Below are 12,289 nucleotides of genomic sequence, written 5' to 3' on the forward strand. Positions count from 1 at the left end.
ATGCCATTTGGCCTATAGTTTCTCAAAATCTGAATTTTACTGAGCTTCTTCTCATATAAATTAGTGCCTTCTTCAGTTCTCTGTATTTCATGTAAATTTATGGTTATTTAATCAGATTTAAATTTGATTATTTTGGCAAGTTTGATTTATGGGTGGTTTTAGTACTCCTCCTGGGATATATGCAATGGTGGTCTTTTTGTGATGTTAACTGATGACTATCATTGTCCAGACCATGGTTTCTCAGCCTTGGCACAGTTGATATTTTGGGCCAGATGATTCTTTAATTATAGGGTCTATCCTCTGTCTTGTGGCTGCCGTATTTCCCTTGCCCCATTGTCACAATCAAAAATGTCTCCAGACAATTGTACTTGTTCCCTGGGGGGCAAAATTGTCCCTGATTGAGAATTACTGGTCTAGGTTAATTGATATGGAAGTTAGAAATAATATTCTTGTTCTATCATTTTTCTGTTTTAGGTAGAATATTTCTATAAAGAGAACTTTTTTTTGCTTAAATTCTTTTATTGGTACATTTCAGATATACAATACATTTACATTTATCACTGGGTGCTTGTACCTGTACATGATGTATCTTGGTTCTTATTTTTTCCCCATTACCTGTGCTCCCTTCACCCCCTCCACCCTTCCCTATTTACAAAGACTTTGTTTCCATTTTTTCCTTTTCTCATAATTTTTCCTTTCCCTTCTTTCCTTTCCCCTTCTCCTCCTACTTCCTCTACCCCTTTGGACCTTTTCTTCCTATTTCCAATTATTAATTATTCGTTTTAATCATTTTAATCCTTATTTACACTTTCAGTTTCTCACACTAGAGAAACTGGTATTTACACGTGTGTGTCCTATTTATTTCACTTAAGAGTATGGCCTCAATATGCATCCATTTAGCTATAAATGTCTCTAGTTTCTCTTTCTTTACGGCGGAGTAGTACTCCATTTTATAAAAGAACCACATCTTCTAAGCAAAGTTGTTTTTTTTTTTTTTTTTTTGTACCGGGGATCGACTCAGGACCTTGCGCTTGTGAGGCAGGCGCTGGAACCACTGAGCTAAATCCCCGGCGAACCACATCTTCTTTATCCAGTTTCCACTTGATGGGCACTTGGGCTGCTTCCAAGCTTTAGCTATTACAAACTGTGCTGCTATGAACATGGGTGCACATATATTGCTGTGGTATGATTCTTTTAATTCTTTTGGGAAGATACCCAGCAGGGGAATAGCTGGGTCAAATGGGACCTCTAGTCCTAGTTCTTTGAGGTATCTCCATACTGATTTCCACAGTGGTTGCACCAGTCTGCACTCCCAATAATGGAGAAGGGTTCCTTTCTCCCCACACCCCCACCAGCGTTTGTTATTGGTTGATTTCTTGATAGCAGCCATTCTTTCTGGGGTGAGGTGGAATCTCAGTGTTGTTTTCATCTGCATCTCTCGAATGGACCGGTGATGAACATTTTTTCATATGTTTATTTGCTGCTTTTCTTTGTCTGAGAAATGTCTGTTCATTTCAGATGCCCTTTTTTGAACTGGGTCTTTGAATATGGGGGGGTCTGATTTTTTTCAGTTCTTTATATATTCTAAATAGTAGTCCTTTGTCTGAGGTACAGCTGCTAAAGTTTTTTTCCCACATTTTCAGTTGTCTCTTAGCTCTGTTGGTGGTTTCTAAAGAGAACTTTTGGATTGTAACTATTTGTTATCCAGAGATATAGTTCACAGGAAAAGCTAGATAGTTTTTTTTATTGTTTTCATTTTATTTTACCAGCTTTCAAAGTAATGAGTTGGTTCTCTAGCATCTTCCAAGGTTGACCAATGAGACTTATTACTGTGAACTCATATTTATATAACACATATGTGATATGCTCAATTATTATCATCATTGGCAGTTGCTATCTTTTTTTTTTTTTTGCAGTACTGGGGATCAAACTCAGGACCTTGTGCTTTTGAGGCAGGCGGTGGCACCACCTACCTAAATCCCCAGCCCAGTTGCTATCATTTTGATTCCTAAATTGTTCTATTTTGGGCAATGGGAACTTACCCAAGGTGACATCTAAGACTTTTTTTTTTTTTTTTTTGGTACCAGGGATCGAACTCGGGTCCTTGTGCTTGCACAGCAAGTAGTGAAACCTCTGAGCTAAATCCCTGGCCCTCCAGGCCTCCAGCCCTCCAGGGCTCCTTTTGATGTCTTTCTATTTGGTTTAAATGTCCTCTCCAGGATACATGCTGAACTTTAATTGCCATTGTAATAGGGTTAAAAGGTAGGACCCTTAAGAGATGATTAGGTCCTGAGAACTGCTCTCAAGATGGATTAATGCTGTTATCTCCAGAGTGGGCTATTTATCATGTAAATGGTAAAGGGATAAGTTCAGCCCAATTTCCACTCTGTGTCATTTTGTGCTTGCTTATTCTTCTATCACTGCTTATTCTTCTATCATTGTAGCAAGAAGGCTCTTGTCAGATGCTGGCACCATGTTCTTAGAATTCCCATTCTCCAGAACTGTGAGCAAAAAAACACTTCTATTGTTTATAAATTACCCAGTCTGTGGTATTCTGTGATAGCAAAAAACAGACTGAGACAACCCTCCAGCTTTCTTGCTATTTTCTGTGAAAAAATGTTCCAGGCTCATTTTGTACATATCTAGGCCAGAGCTAGTCTTAGTTTTCCAAAAATTCATGATCCCTTTTAGTAGGAAATGATATATATTTAGATACCAAAATCTGGGTAGTAGGCATATAAGGTTATTTTTCCTAAGAAGAGAAGTTGAATGAATGTAGAATTACCCATTTTTCTCAAATCATTCTCCATCAATTTATTTCTTCTTCTTCTTTCTCCTTCCCCTTCTTCAGTGCTAGAGATTGAACCTAAGGCATTGTGCCTGCTAGGCAAGTGCTCTGCCACTGAATACTCCCACCCCTTCCAATTTGTTTATTATATGAAAAATATCAAACAAGCAGAAAAGTTGAAGGAATGCACAACAAATACCCAAGACAGCTAGGCTAGCCCTCTGTCTTACGGGGTGACAAACATAGTATGACACTGGGAATTAAAAAGTTGATCATCTTCAAAGCTAGGAAATTCAGAGAACACACCTTGAGGATGAGAAGTCATACTGAAAGACCACCATAGGTACAGAAGACAAAGGCCTGGGCCCTTAACTTGTTACTCGTTATAAGCATGACTTAGGTTTTCTTCTGAGGCAGGCAGGGATTTGAAAGTTGCTTTTTTTTTTTTTGGTACCGGGAATTGAACTCGGGTCCTTTCGCTTGCAAAGCAGGCAGTGAAACCACTGAGCTAAATCCCCGGCCCTTGAAAGTTGCTTTTGAGCTGGGTATGACAGTGCATACCTATAATCCCAATATTCTGTGAAGCTGAGGCAGGAAGATCTCAAGTTAGATCCCAGCCTGGGCAATTTAGTGAGACCCTGTCTCAAAATTAAAAATAAAAGAAGGCTAGGGATGTAGCTCAGTGTGAGGGCCCTGGGTTCAATCTCTACCACACACATACACAAACCTTCCCCCCAAAACTCCCCCAAAACTGGTTTATTAATAAAAACAGTGACTGCCCTGTAGATTCCACAAAAGCTGTACACATTTGTTCTTTGTTTGGGTCATCCTGGAGGGTTGGGGAGTTCCTGTCCCCTATGCCTTTTTTCCTTCTGCTCAAGCTTAAGAATAAAAGTCTTATGCCTGTACTAAGGTGCTTGTGTCTAATTCTTCCAATAGAAAGCACAAAAATCCACGGAGTTAGTAACACACCTGCATAATTTTCACCTACATTCAACCAGTTGTTAACACTTTGTCATATTAATTCTCTCTGTGTCTCATATGATATGATAGACATGTCATATAATATAATATGATACAATATCTTATTGTGCCATTTGAAAATAAGTAGCAAGCAACATGACGCTTTATCCCAAATTGTTAGCAGCATTATCTCTTGAGGTCATTTTGAGGTGACCATTATACAGTCTTGCATCTTGACTTACTTTCTTCATTTAGCTTTTTTACTTCATTGGCTCCTTCTTCCAGGTTATTCTTCACCTTCCTGACCTCTAAATTTCCATCCTTTTTTCTTCTCTATGCATACACTGTGGGTAATTTCATTGACACCAAGGTTAGTACTATCTCTATGCTGATGGCTCCCAGCTTTTCTCTCTTGCCCTAATGTCTCTGGACTGTAGACTCCTTCCTATATTCAATTGTCTACTCATCATTTTCCATGAATATCTAATTGGTTTTTAAAAATCAATGAGTAAAAGACAGTGCTTGATTCCTGCCCCACTTCCCCAACTTTTCTCTAAGTCTTTCTCATCTTTTTTTTTTTTTTTTGGTACCAGGGATCGAACTTGGGTCCTTGCACTTGTGCAGCAGGTGGTAAAACGTCTTTCTCATCTTAATAAATACAATCTCCTAGATGCTCAGATAAGAAAACTAAGTTATCCCTGACTCCTGTCTTTCTCTCTACCTCATATTCAGAACTCAACAAAGTATGAGTGTTGTACTTTTGAAATCTGTCCATAGCCTACTTCTGAAATTTCCACTGCCTCTAACCTAATCTATGACATTAAGTCTCTTGCCTAGGTTGTTGCAACCACCTCCTTTTTGGTCTCCCTGTTAATGTCTTTGCCCCTCTACAGCCCTGTCTCTACATAGCAGCCAGAGCTGTGATCCTTTCTTCTTCTCCTCCCTGCCCTGTTCCACTGGGGATCCAACCCATGCATGCTAGGCAAGTACTCTACCACTTAGCTACACCCTCAGACCCCAGAGTATTATTTATTTATTTATTGGTACCGGGGATCGAACTCAGGTCCTTGCATTTGTGCAGCAGGCGGCGAAACCACTGAGCTAAATCCCCAGTCCCTTAGAGTATTATTTTTTAAAATGTAAAATCAGATAATTTTACCTCTCTGCTCAAAACCCCCTCATTCTTGATAGATTTCTTTCTATACTTAAACTTTTGACTTCTATTTTTTTGCCTAACACCTTCAATGTAATATATTATAATAAAATTAATATAATATAATATGTCTTTTCTAGTTCCTGATCTTTAAAAAGAACACTTTAAAAATTTCACTCTTGCTGGGCATTTAGCTCAGTGGCACCACACCTGCCTCGAAAGCACAAGGTCCTGAGTTGGCTTCCCGAACCGGAAAAAAAAATTCCATTCTTGCTGCGTGTGGTGGTGCATGCCTGTAATCCCAGCATTTGGAAGGCTGAGGCAGGAGGATTGGTGTGAGTCTGAGGCCAGCCTGGGTTACATAGTGAGTTCAAGACCAGCCTTAAGTATATAGCAAGACCCTGTCTCAAAAAATTTTTAAAAATTCACTATTTTTTGTCATGATTGTTTTTAATTTTATAAAGAAATTCTGTGTTTTTCAATATTAAAAATATATTTCTTCTGAGTGCTGCCCTGGTGTGATCTCAGCCACTACATTAACTCCTTTTCTGGAGACATCCTTTTCTTAGCTGTTGGATTCTTAAAGAGCCTGAGCCATGCAGAATTTGCCTAAGTCTTGTTCAATGAACTCCTTGATGTTCTGGCAGTAAGTGTTAATCTGGCCTGCAGGGAGCAGCAAATCCATCCTAGCAGGGCCTGGTGTGGCTGGAAGCGTCTGGACAGGCATTCTCTTCTGCACATTGTGCTGCTGGTGATACTCCTAATACTGACATTTCTCCTGCTGCTGTTTACTAGTATTCCTCATGTATGTGTTATATGTGACTATGTCTTGGCTCATTTCACCCACTGTGTCCATCAGGAACTGCACATTCTTCCCCAAGTGACTTTTGCTAGCAAGGCTGAGCAATTCGAGTTTCTCTTCTGCCCAAGCTCCCACATTAGGATGTTGATCAGTGTGAATTTTTAATACAATCAGCACTTCTTCAAACATGTACTCAAAGGTGATATTTGCCTTTTTCAATGCTTCAGGGGAAAAAACCCTTCTCTTTACAAACTTCCATCAGTTTAGAAATCAGTCTGTATGCCTTAAGCAAGAAAGACCCTCACACAGTTTTTAATGAGATCATAAATGAGAAGGACAGATTCTTCAATGGGATGTTGGTAGTGAACTGAGAATCCAGAAGTGCCCAGGTGATGAACAAGCCACCATTTGTGGACTGGTACCACCTACATGGAGATGGTTGATGTTTACATGGTGAAGGCTCCACATCATTTCCATCTGATATTGGATTTCATCAAAGTTGGCATCATCCTCTGTGGGCTGAGGGAAAGGAAAGCAATTGGTAATTTCAAGCTGATCTTCTACAACCAGCCCCCAAAGCACTCTAGAACAACCTCAGTTCCTTGTCCTTCTTGATAATGTTTGATTATCTTTAAAACTACCAAGCTGTCTATCTGCACTTGCTTCATGGCCAAATCTCCAGAGCTGCCTTTGACTTTGCCTTTCCCCACTCTGCTGGGGGTAGGCCTGGAAGAGATCGCAGTAGAGCCTCTTAAAATTTCACTATTAAGCGTGATACTTGCTAAAGTTTTAAGAAAACTATCTAGGGCCAGGGATATAGCTCAGTGGTGCAGCGCCTGGCTGACAAGCGTGAGGCCCTGAGTTTGATTCCTGGTACCAAAAAACCAAACCAAAACAAAAAACTATCTAGACCAATTAACTGTTACTGATACAGGAGAAAAGAGCCTGATGCTCCCAAGAGTTATTATTTTTTCTTTTTCTGCTGCTGCCCCAAGTGCTTTGTGGTCACAGCCATATCAAACATTTGGGGAGATATTTGCTTTGGCTGCAGCAAGCTTTGATTTTGGGTCTATCCCAGATGACTCCACCCCACAACCTCTCTGAATGACTCCACTCCAGCGGCTATCCTTAATCTAGTTCAGGGAGTCCCTCCCCTACCCATGACTAAGCAGAGAGTCTGCAGTTAGCTGGCAGGAACTATAAATGCATGAGCCTGCCTTTTCTTCTGTGTGAGCAACACCTCAATACCCTTAGTGGGTCAGTCTGTGTACTGTTCCCCCTTATGATGCACCATAAGTCCTAATGAGGCCTCTTTCAGGTGGCATATTTTTTCCTCTTTGTGATTTCTATTAGGAGTAGAGTGGGCTGATCTGGTAACACAGAAGGGATGTACAGTTAACTTTTTGAGAAAATGCCAGACTCTTTCTTATCCATTGAGTTTTAATCTCTATATTTTTATTTATAGAAGTTGTATTTACTTTTTTTTTTTGGACTGAGGATTGAATTTAGGACCTTGTGTTTGCAAGGTAGGTGCAGTGCCACTGAGCTAAATCCCCGGCCCTTGTATTTACTACTTTTTAATTTTCTCATGTCTATTTTTATGAATCCCTTGTTCTATAATCATTTTCCTACAAATGACTCAAATGTATTCTTCTTTATGACAGAATAGTACTCCATTGTGTATAAATACTATATTTTCTTCATCTATTTATCTTTTGATGGATATATAAGCTGTCAAAGATTTAGCTATTGTGAGTGTGCTGCTATAAACATAGGTATGAATGTATGAATGTATGAATGTATGAATGTATAGGTATGATGTCTTTAATGTTTTTCTGGAAGATACTTGGAAGGGGAATAGCTGGGTTGAATGAGATTTCTAGTTTTAGTTTTTGGAAGAATCTCCATACAGATTTCCCTGGTGGTTGTACTAGTTTACATTCTTAACAAGAATGTAGGAGGGTGCCTTTCCCCCTGCAGCCTCACCAGTAGCTAGTATTGTTTGATTTCTTGGTAGTAGCAATTCTTTTTGGAATAAGATAAAACCTGAATATTGTTTTAATTTGCACTTCTTTGATGGCCAGAGATGCTGAACAGCCTTTCACGTATTTATTGGCCATTTATACTTCGTCTGAGAAGTGTCCTTTTTTTTTTTGGTACTGGGGATCGAACTTGGGACTTTCCACTTGCGAGGCAGACAGTGGAACCACTGAGCTAAATCCCTGGCCTAGTTGCCGATTTTTTGATTGGATCTTTATTTTTGAGGGTCTGATTTTTAAATTCTTTATATATTATAGATATTAGTCTTCTGTCAGAGGAGTAGCTGGCAAATTTTTTTCCCACTCTAATCCCATTTATTGATTCTTGAGGCTATTTCTTATGGAATTGAGATTCTTTTCAGAAAGTCCTTACCTGTGCCTATCTTTTAAAAAGTTTTACCAATTTTATCTTCCAGCAGATTGTTTCTATTTTAATGTCTAGGTTTTTGATCCATTTTAATTTTATTTTGGTGCATAGTGAGAGATATGAGTCTAGATTCAATCATTTGCATGTGTGTAACCAGTTTTCCCACCACCATTTCTTAAAGAAGCTCTTTCCTCCAGCATATGTATTTGGCCCTTTTGTTAAGGATCAGATGACTTAATATGCCTGGGGTTGTTTCTGCATCTTCTATTCTGTTCCATTGACCCATGTGTCTGTTTTTGTGCCAATACATGCTATTTTTATCACTGTCCTTTTGTAATATAGCTTGAAATCTTGGACTATGGTGCCTCCTGCTTTGTTTTTGTTGCTCAGGATTGTTTTTGATATTCTGGGTTTCTTCTCCTTCCATACAAATTTTAGGATCTTTTTTTTTTTCTACTTCTGTAAGGAATGGTATTGGTATTTTGATTGGGATTGGATTAAATCTGTATATCAGTTTTGGTAGTATGGCCATTTTGATAATATTGGTTCTGCCTATCCAGGAACAGGGAATATCTTTCCATTTTTCAGTGTCCTCCTTGATCTCCTTTTTCAGTGTACTGTAGTTTTCATTATAGAGATCTTTTACTTCCTTGTTTAGATTAAGTACTGAGTATTTAATTTTTCTTGAAGTTATTGTGAATGGTAATGCTTTTCTAATTTCTTCTCAGTGAGTTCATTATTCATGTACAAGAACACAATTTACTTTTGTGTTGGTTTTGCATCTTGTTACATTGCTGAATTTATTAGTTCTAGAAATCTTTAGGTGGAATTTTTTGGTTCTTCTATGTAAAGGATCATGTCATCTGCAAATAATGATAGTCTGATTTTTTCCTTTTTTATATGCATTCCTTTTATTTTTTCTCTTACCTGGTTCCTCTTACTAATGTTTCAAGTACTATAATATATTCAACAGGGGTGATGATAATGGACATCCTTGTCTTGTTCCTAATTACAGGGAAAGCTTTCAGTTTTTCCCCCACTTAATATGATGTTAGCAGCTGTTTTGTCATAAATGATTTTTTTTTGTTTGTTTGTTTTGTTTTTTGGTACCAGAGATCGAACTCGCGTCCTTGCACTTTCGAGGCAGGCAGCTGAACTACTGCACTAAATCCCTGGCCCCTTGTCATAAATGAATTTTATCAGACTGAGATAAGGTCCTTCTAGATCTATTTTTTTTTGGTACCAGGCATCGAACTCGGGACCTTGTGCTTGTGAGGCAGGTGGTGAAACCACTGAGCTAAATCCCCGGCTCTCTATCTATTTTCTTCAGGTTTAAAAAAAAATCCTGAATAGGATAAAGTAAAATAAAATTTATTACAAAAATAAAATCATGAATGGATTGGGTTTTGTCAAAGGCTTTTTCTGCATCTATTGAGATGATCATGTGATTTTTGTCCTTGCTTCTGTTTATGTGATGAGTTACACTTAATGATTTGTGTATGTTCAGCCACCCTTGAATTCCTGGGATGAAGCCTACTTGGTCATGATGTATGGTCTTTTTGATGATTTTGTTGCATTCTGTTTGCCAGTACCTTGTTGAGGATTTTTGTCTATGTTCATTAAAGGGACTGGCTTATAGTTTTCTTTTTTGTTGTGTCCTTATCTAGTTTTGGAATCAGGATAATGTTAGCTTACAGGAATGAGCTTAGAAGTACCCTTTCCCTTTCAATTTTTTCAAAGAATTTGAGGAGTATTGGCATTAGATCTTCCATGAAATTCTTACAGAATTCAGCAATGAATCCATCAGGTCCTGGGTTTTTTTTAGTTGGTAGTTATTTTATTACTGTCTCAATTTCATTGCCTGTTATTGGACTGTTTAGGGTTTTTATGTCTTCTTGATTCAGTTTTGAAAATTTATACGTATCTAGGAATCTGTCTATTTCTTATAGATCTTCCCATTCATTGCAGTACATATTTTCATAGTATTTACTAATAATCTAGAGTTTTGTGGTATTCATCGTGTCCAAAGTTTATGGTAAGCTGTAATTCTAATGGGTTTACCTTGATAAGTGATTTTTTGCTTTTTTCTGACTGTTTTTTTTTTTTTGGTACCGGGTATTGAACTTGGGACCTTGCGGTTGCAAGGCAGGCAGTGGAACCACTGAACTAAATCACTGGCCCTTTCCTGACTGCTTTTAAGATTTTTTCTTTGGTGGTACCTGGGATTGAACTCAGGACCTTGCGCTTTCAAGGCAGGCATGGTGCCACTGAGCTAAATCCCCAGTCCTTAAGATTTTGTTCTTGTATTGGACTTCTGGGGTTTTGACTATGATGTGTTGTGGGACTTTTTTCTCTCATAATTATTTGATATTTTGTGTACCTTGCTTATCTATATGTTGAGTCCTTTCCCCATACTTGGAAAGTGTTTTGCTATGATTTTTGTCAGATTTTTTATTCTATGTGTGCTGTTTTCTGATTTTTCTCTAATTCCAATTGATCTTTGGTTAGTCTTTTTTGTGCCATCTAATAGTGTTGGATCAATTTCCTTGCTCTCATTGTTTTTAAGGTATCTCTGAGTATATGGTCCTATGTGTCATTTTTTGTCTTCCAGATCTGACATTCCTCATAATGCTATTCAAATGTTCAATAGAAGTCTTTATTTCTGGAATTTGTTTGGTACCTTTTAATGAACTCTTTATTTCTTTGTAAATTTGTCATTCATGTTTTGAATGGTTTTGGTTAACTCTTCTAATAGCTGCCTCTTTAAACACATCAATCAGTTTGTTCGTTAATTCCACCATCTGTTTTGTTATATCATCTTTGAGCTCACTAAGTTTCTTTGCTTTCTCTTGGATCACTTTGTACAATTTAGCCATTTGGTGCCTGGTTTCCTTTCCATTGGTACCCTTTAGGTCTGCTTTGGGAAGTTGGGAGTTTTTAGAGGCATTTTGTTGCCTTGTTTTATGTTTTTGTTTTTTGGCGCTAAGGGTTTAGGTCAAATAGAGTAAAGAGACTTTATTGTTGGCATGAAGATTTGTTTAGCTGAGTTCTGTTTTATGGTAATATAATCTCAGCTTTATTTGCCAAGAGGTACTGTCTACCACTCCAACCTATTCAATTTAATTGGATTGGCCCTGTCACTGCATTGTAAGGAGAGAATTTCTACTGGTTGTAACAGCATCAACAGATCCAATCCTACAGTCATGAACATTGAAGCTTGTTTTGATTATACTGCTGTTTAAAGTTAGTCTGGGATTTGGAGGGTGGGAGGAAGGAAAAAAGAAGGGGAAAAGGAGGGGGCTATGTCAATGGGCAGAGAGAGTGATAGGAGAAATGTCGATAGGTGAAAAATAACAAGAGGTCAGACTCTGTTGGGATTATTTTTATAGCTGGAGTAAAGGTCTAGTGTTGAAGAGGTTTGTGAGAATACTTGGGGAAGCAGGAGGAGAGGGATGGAAGTGTAGTTAGAGGTTGAGGAAGGCTGTGAGATTTTTGGAACTTGTTTGTAGTTGGTTTGCAGTTAGTTCCTCTAAACACAATTTTCTTAAGGGTTACCATGACACAAAATCACTGGTTAACTATTATTCTCTTTTGGATATAGATACACACACACACACACATATATATGTACAAATGTATATATGATATATATATATGTATATATATATCACTGGTTAACTCTTATTCTCTTATGGAGAAAAGAGGGAAGACAAGGAAGCAAAAAAATGAGGAAGAGGGCTGGGGATTTAGCTCAGCGGTTCTCCCGCCTGCCTTGCAAGAGTCAGGATCCGAGTTCGAACTATAGTACCAAAACAAAACAAAATGAGTAAGAGAGAAGAAAAAAGAATAGCGTGGAAAAGAGTAAAAAAATAAAAGAGAAGAAAGACCAAGACAGGACCAAAGGAAAAACTTGAAAAATAAGTAAGATAAAAAGCAATATTAATAAGGAAGCAAGAACCAGAAGAGAAAGAAAGAAAAAGGAAGAAAGGAAGGAAAGAAGGAAACTAGCAAAGCACTTCCACACAGTGCTACGCGCTGCTTGCTTTACCCTGGAGCCACTGATGTGAGCAGCCTCGCCGACCTGGGTTCTCACGGAGGCCCAGCGGCCTGCCCCCGAGCGTTGAGGGCTGCTCATTCCTCCAGACCCACTCCCGGCTACGGGTTGTGCTTAGGGCAC

At 38.4% G+C, this 12,289-nt stretch overlaps 1 pseudogene; it reads right to left on the reverse strand.

The window, feature by feature from the left end:
- Positions 1-90: 90 nt before the first annotated feature.
- Positions 91-12,247, reverse strand: LOC101696529 (eukaryotic translation initiation factor 3 subunit H pseudogene; annotated as a pseudogene).
- Between the last annotated feature and the right edge of the window lie 42 nt (positions 12,248-12,289).

This window comes from Heterocephalus glaber, unplaced genomic scaffold (assembly GCF_053883595.1).
Source record: "Heterocephalus glaber isolate CG9 unplaced genomic scaffold, H.glaber_assembly_v1.0 deba00001481, whole genome shotgun sequence".
Taxonomy (NCBI): domain Eukaryota; kingdom Metazoa; phylum Chordata; class Mammalia; order Rodentia; family Bathyergidae; genus Heterocephalus; species Heterocephalus glaber.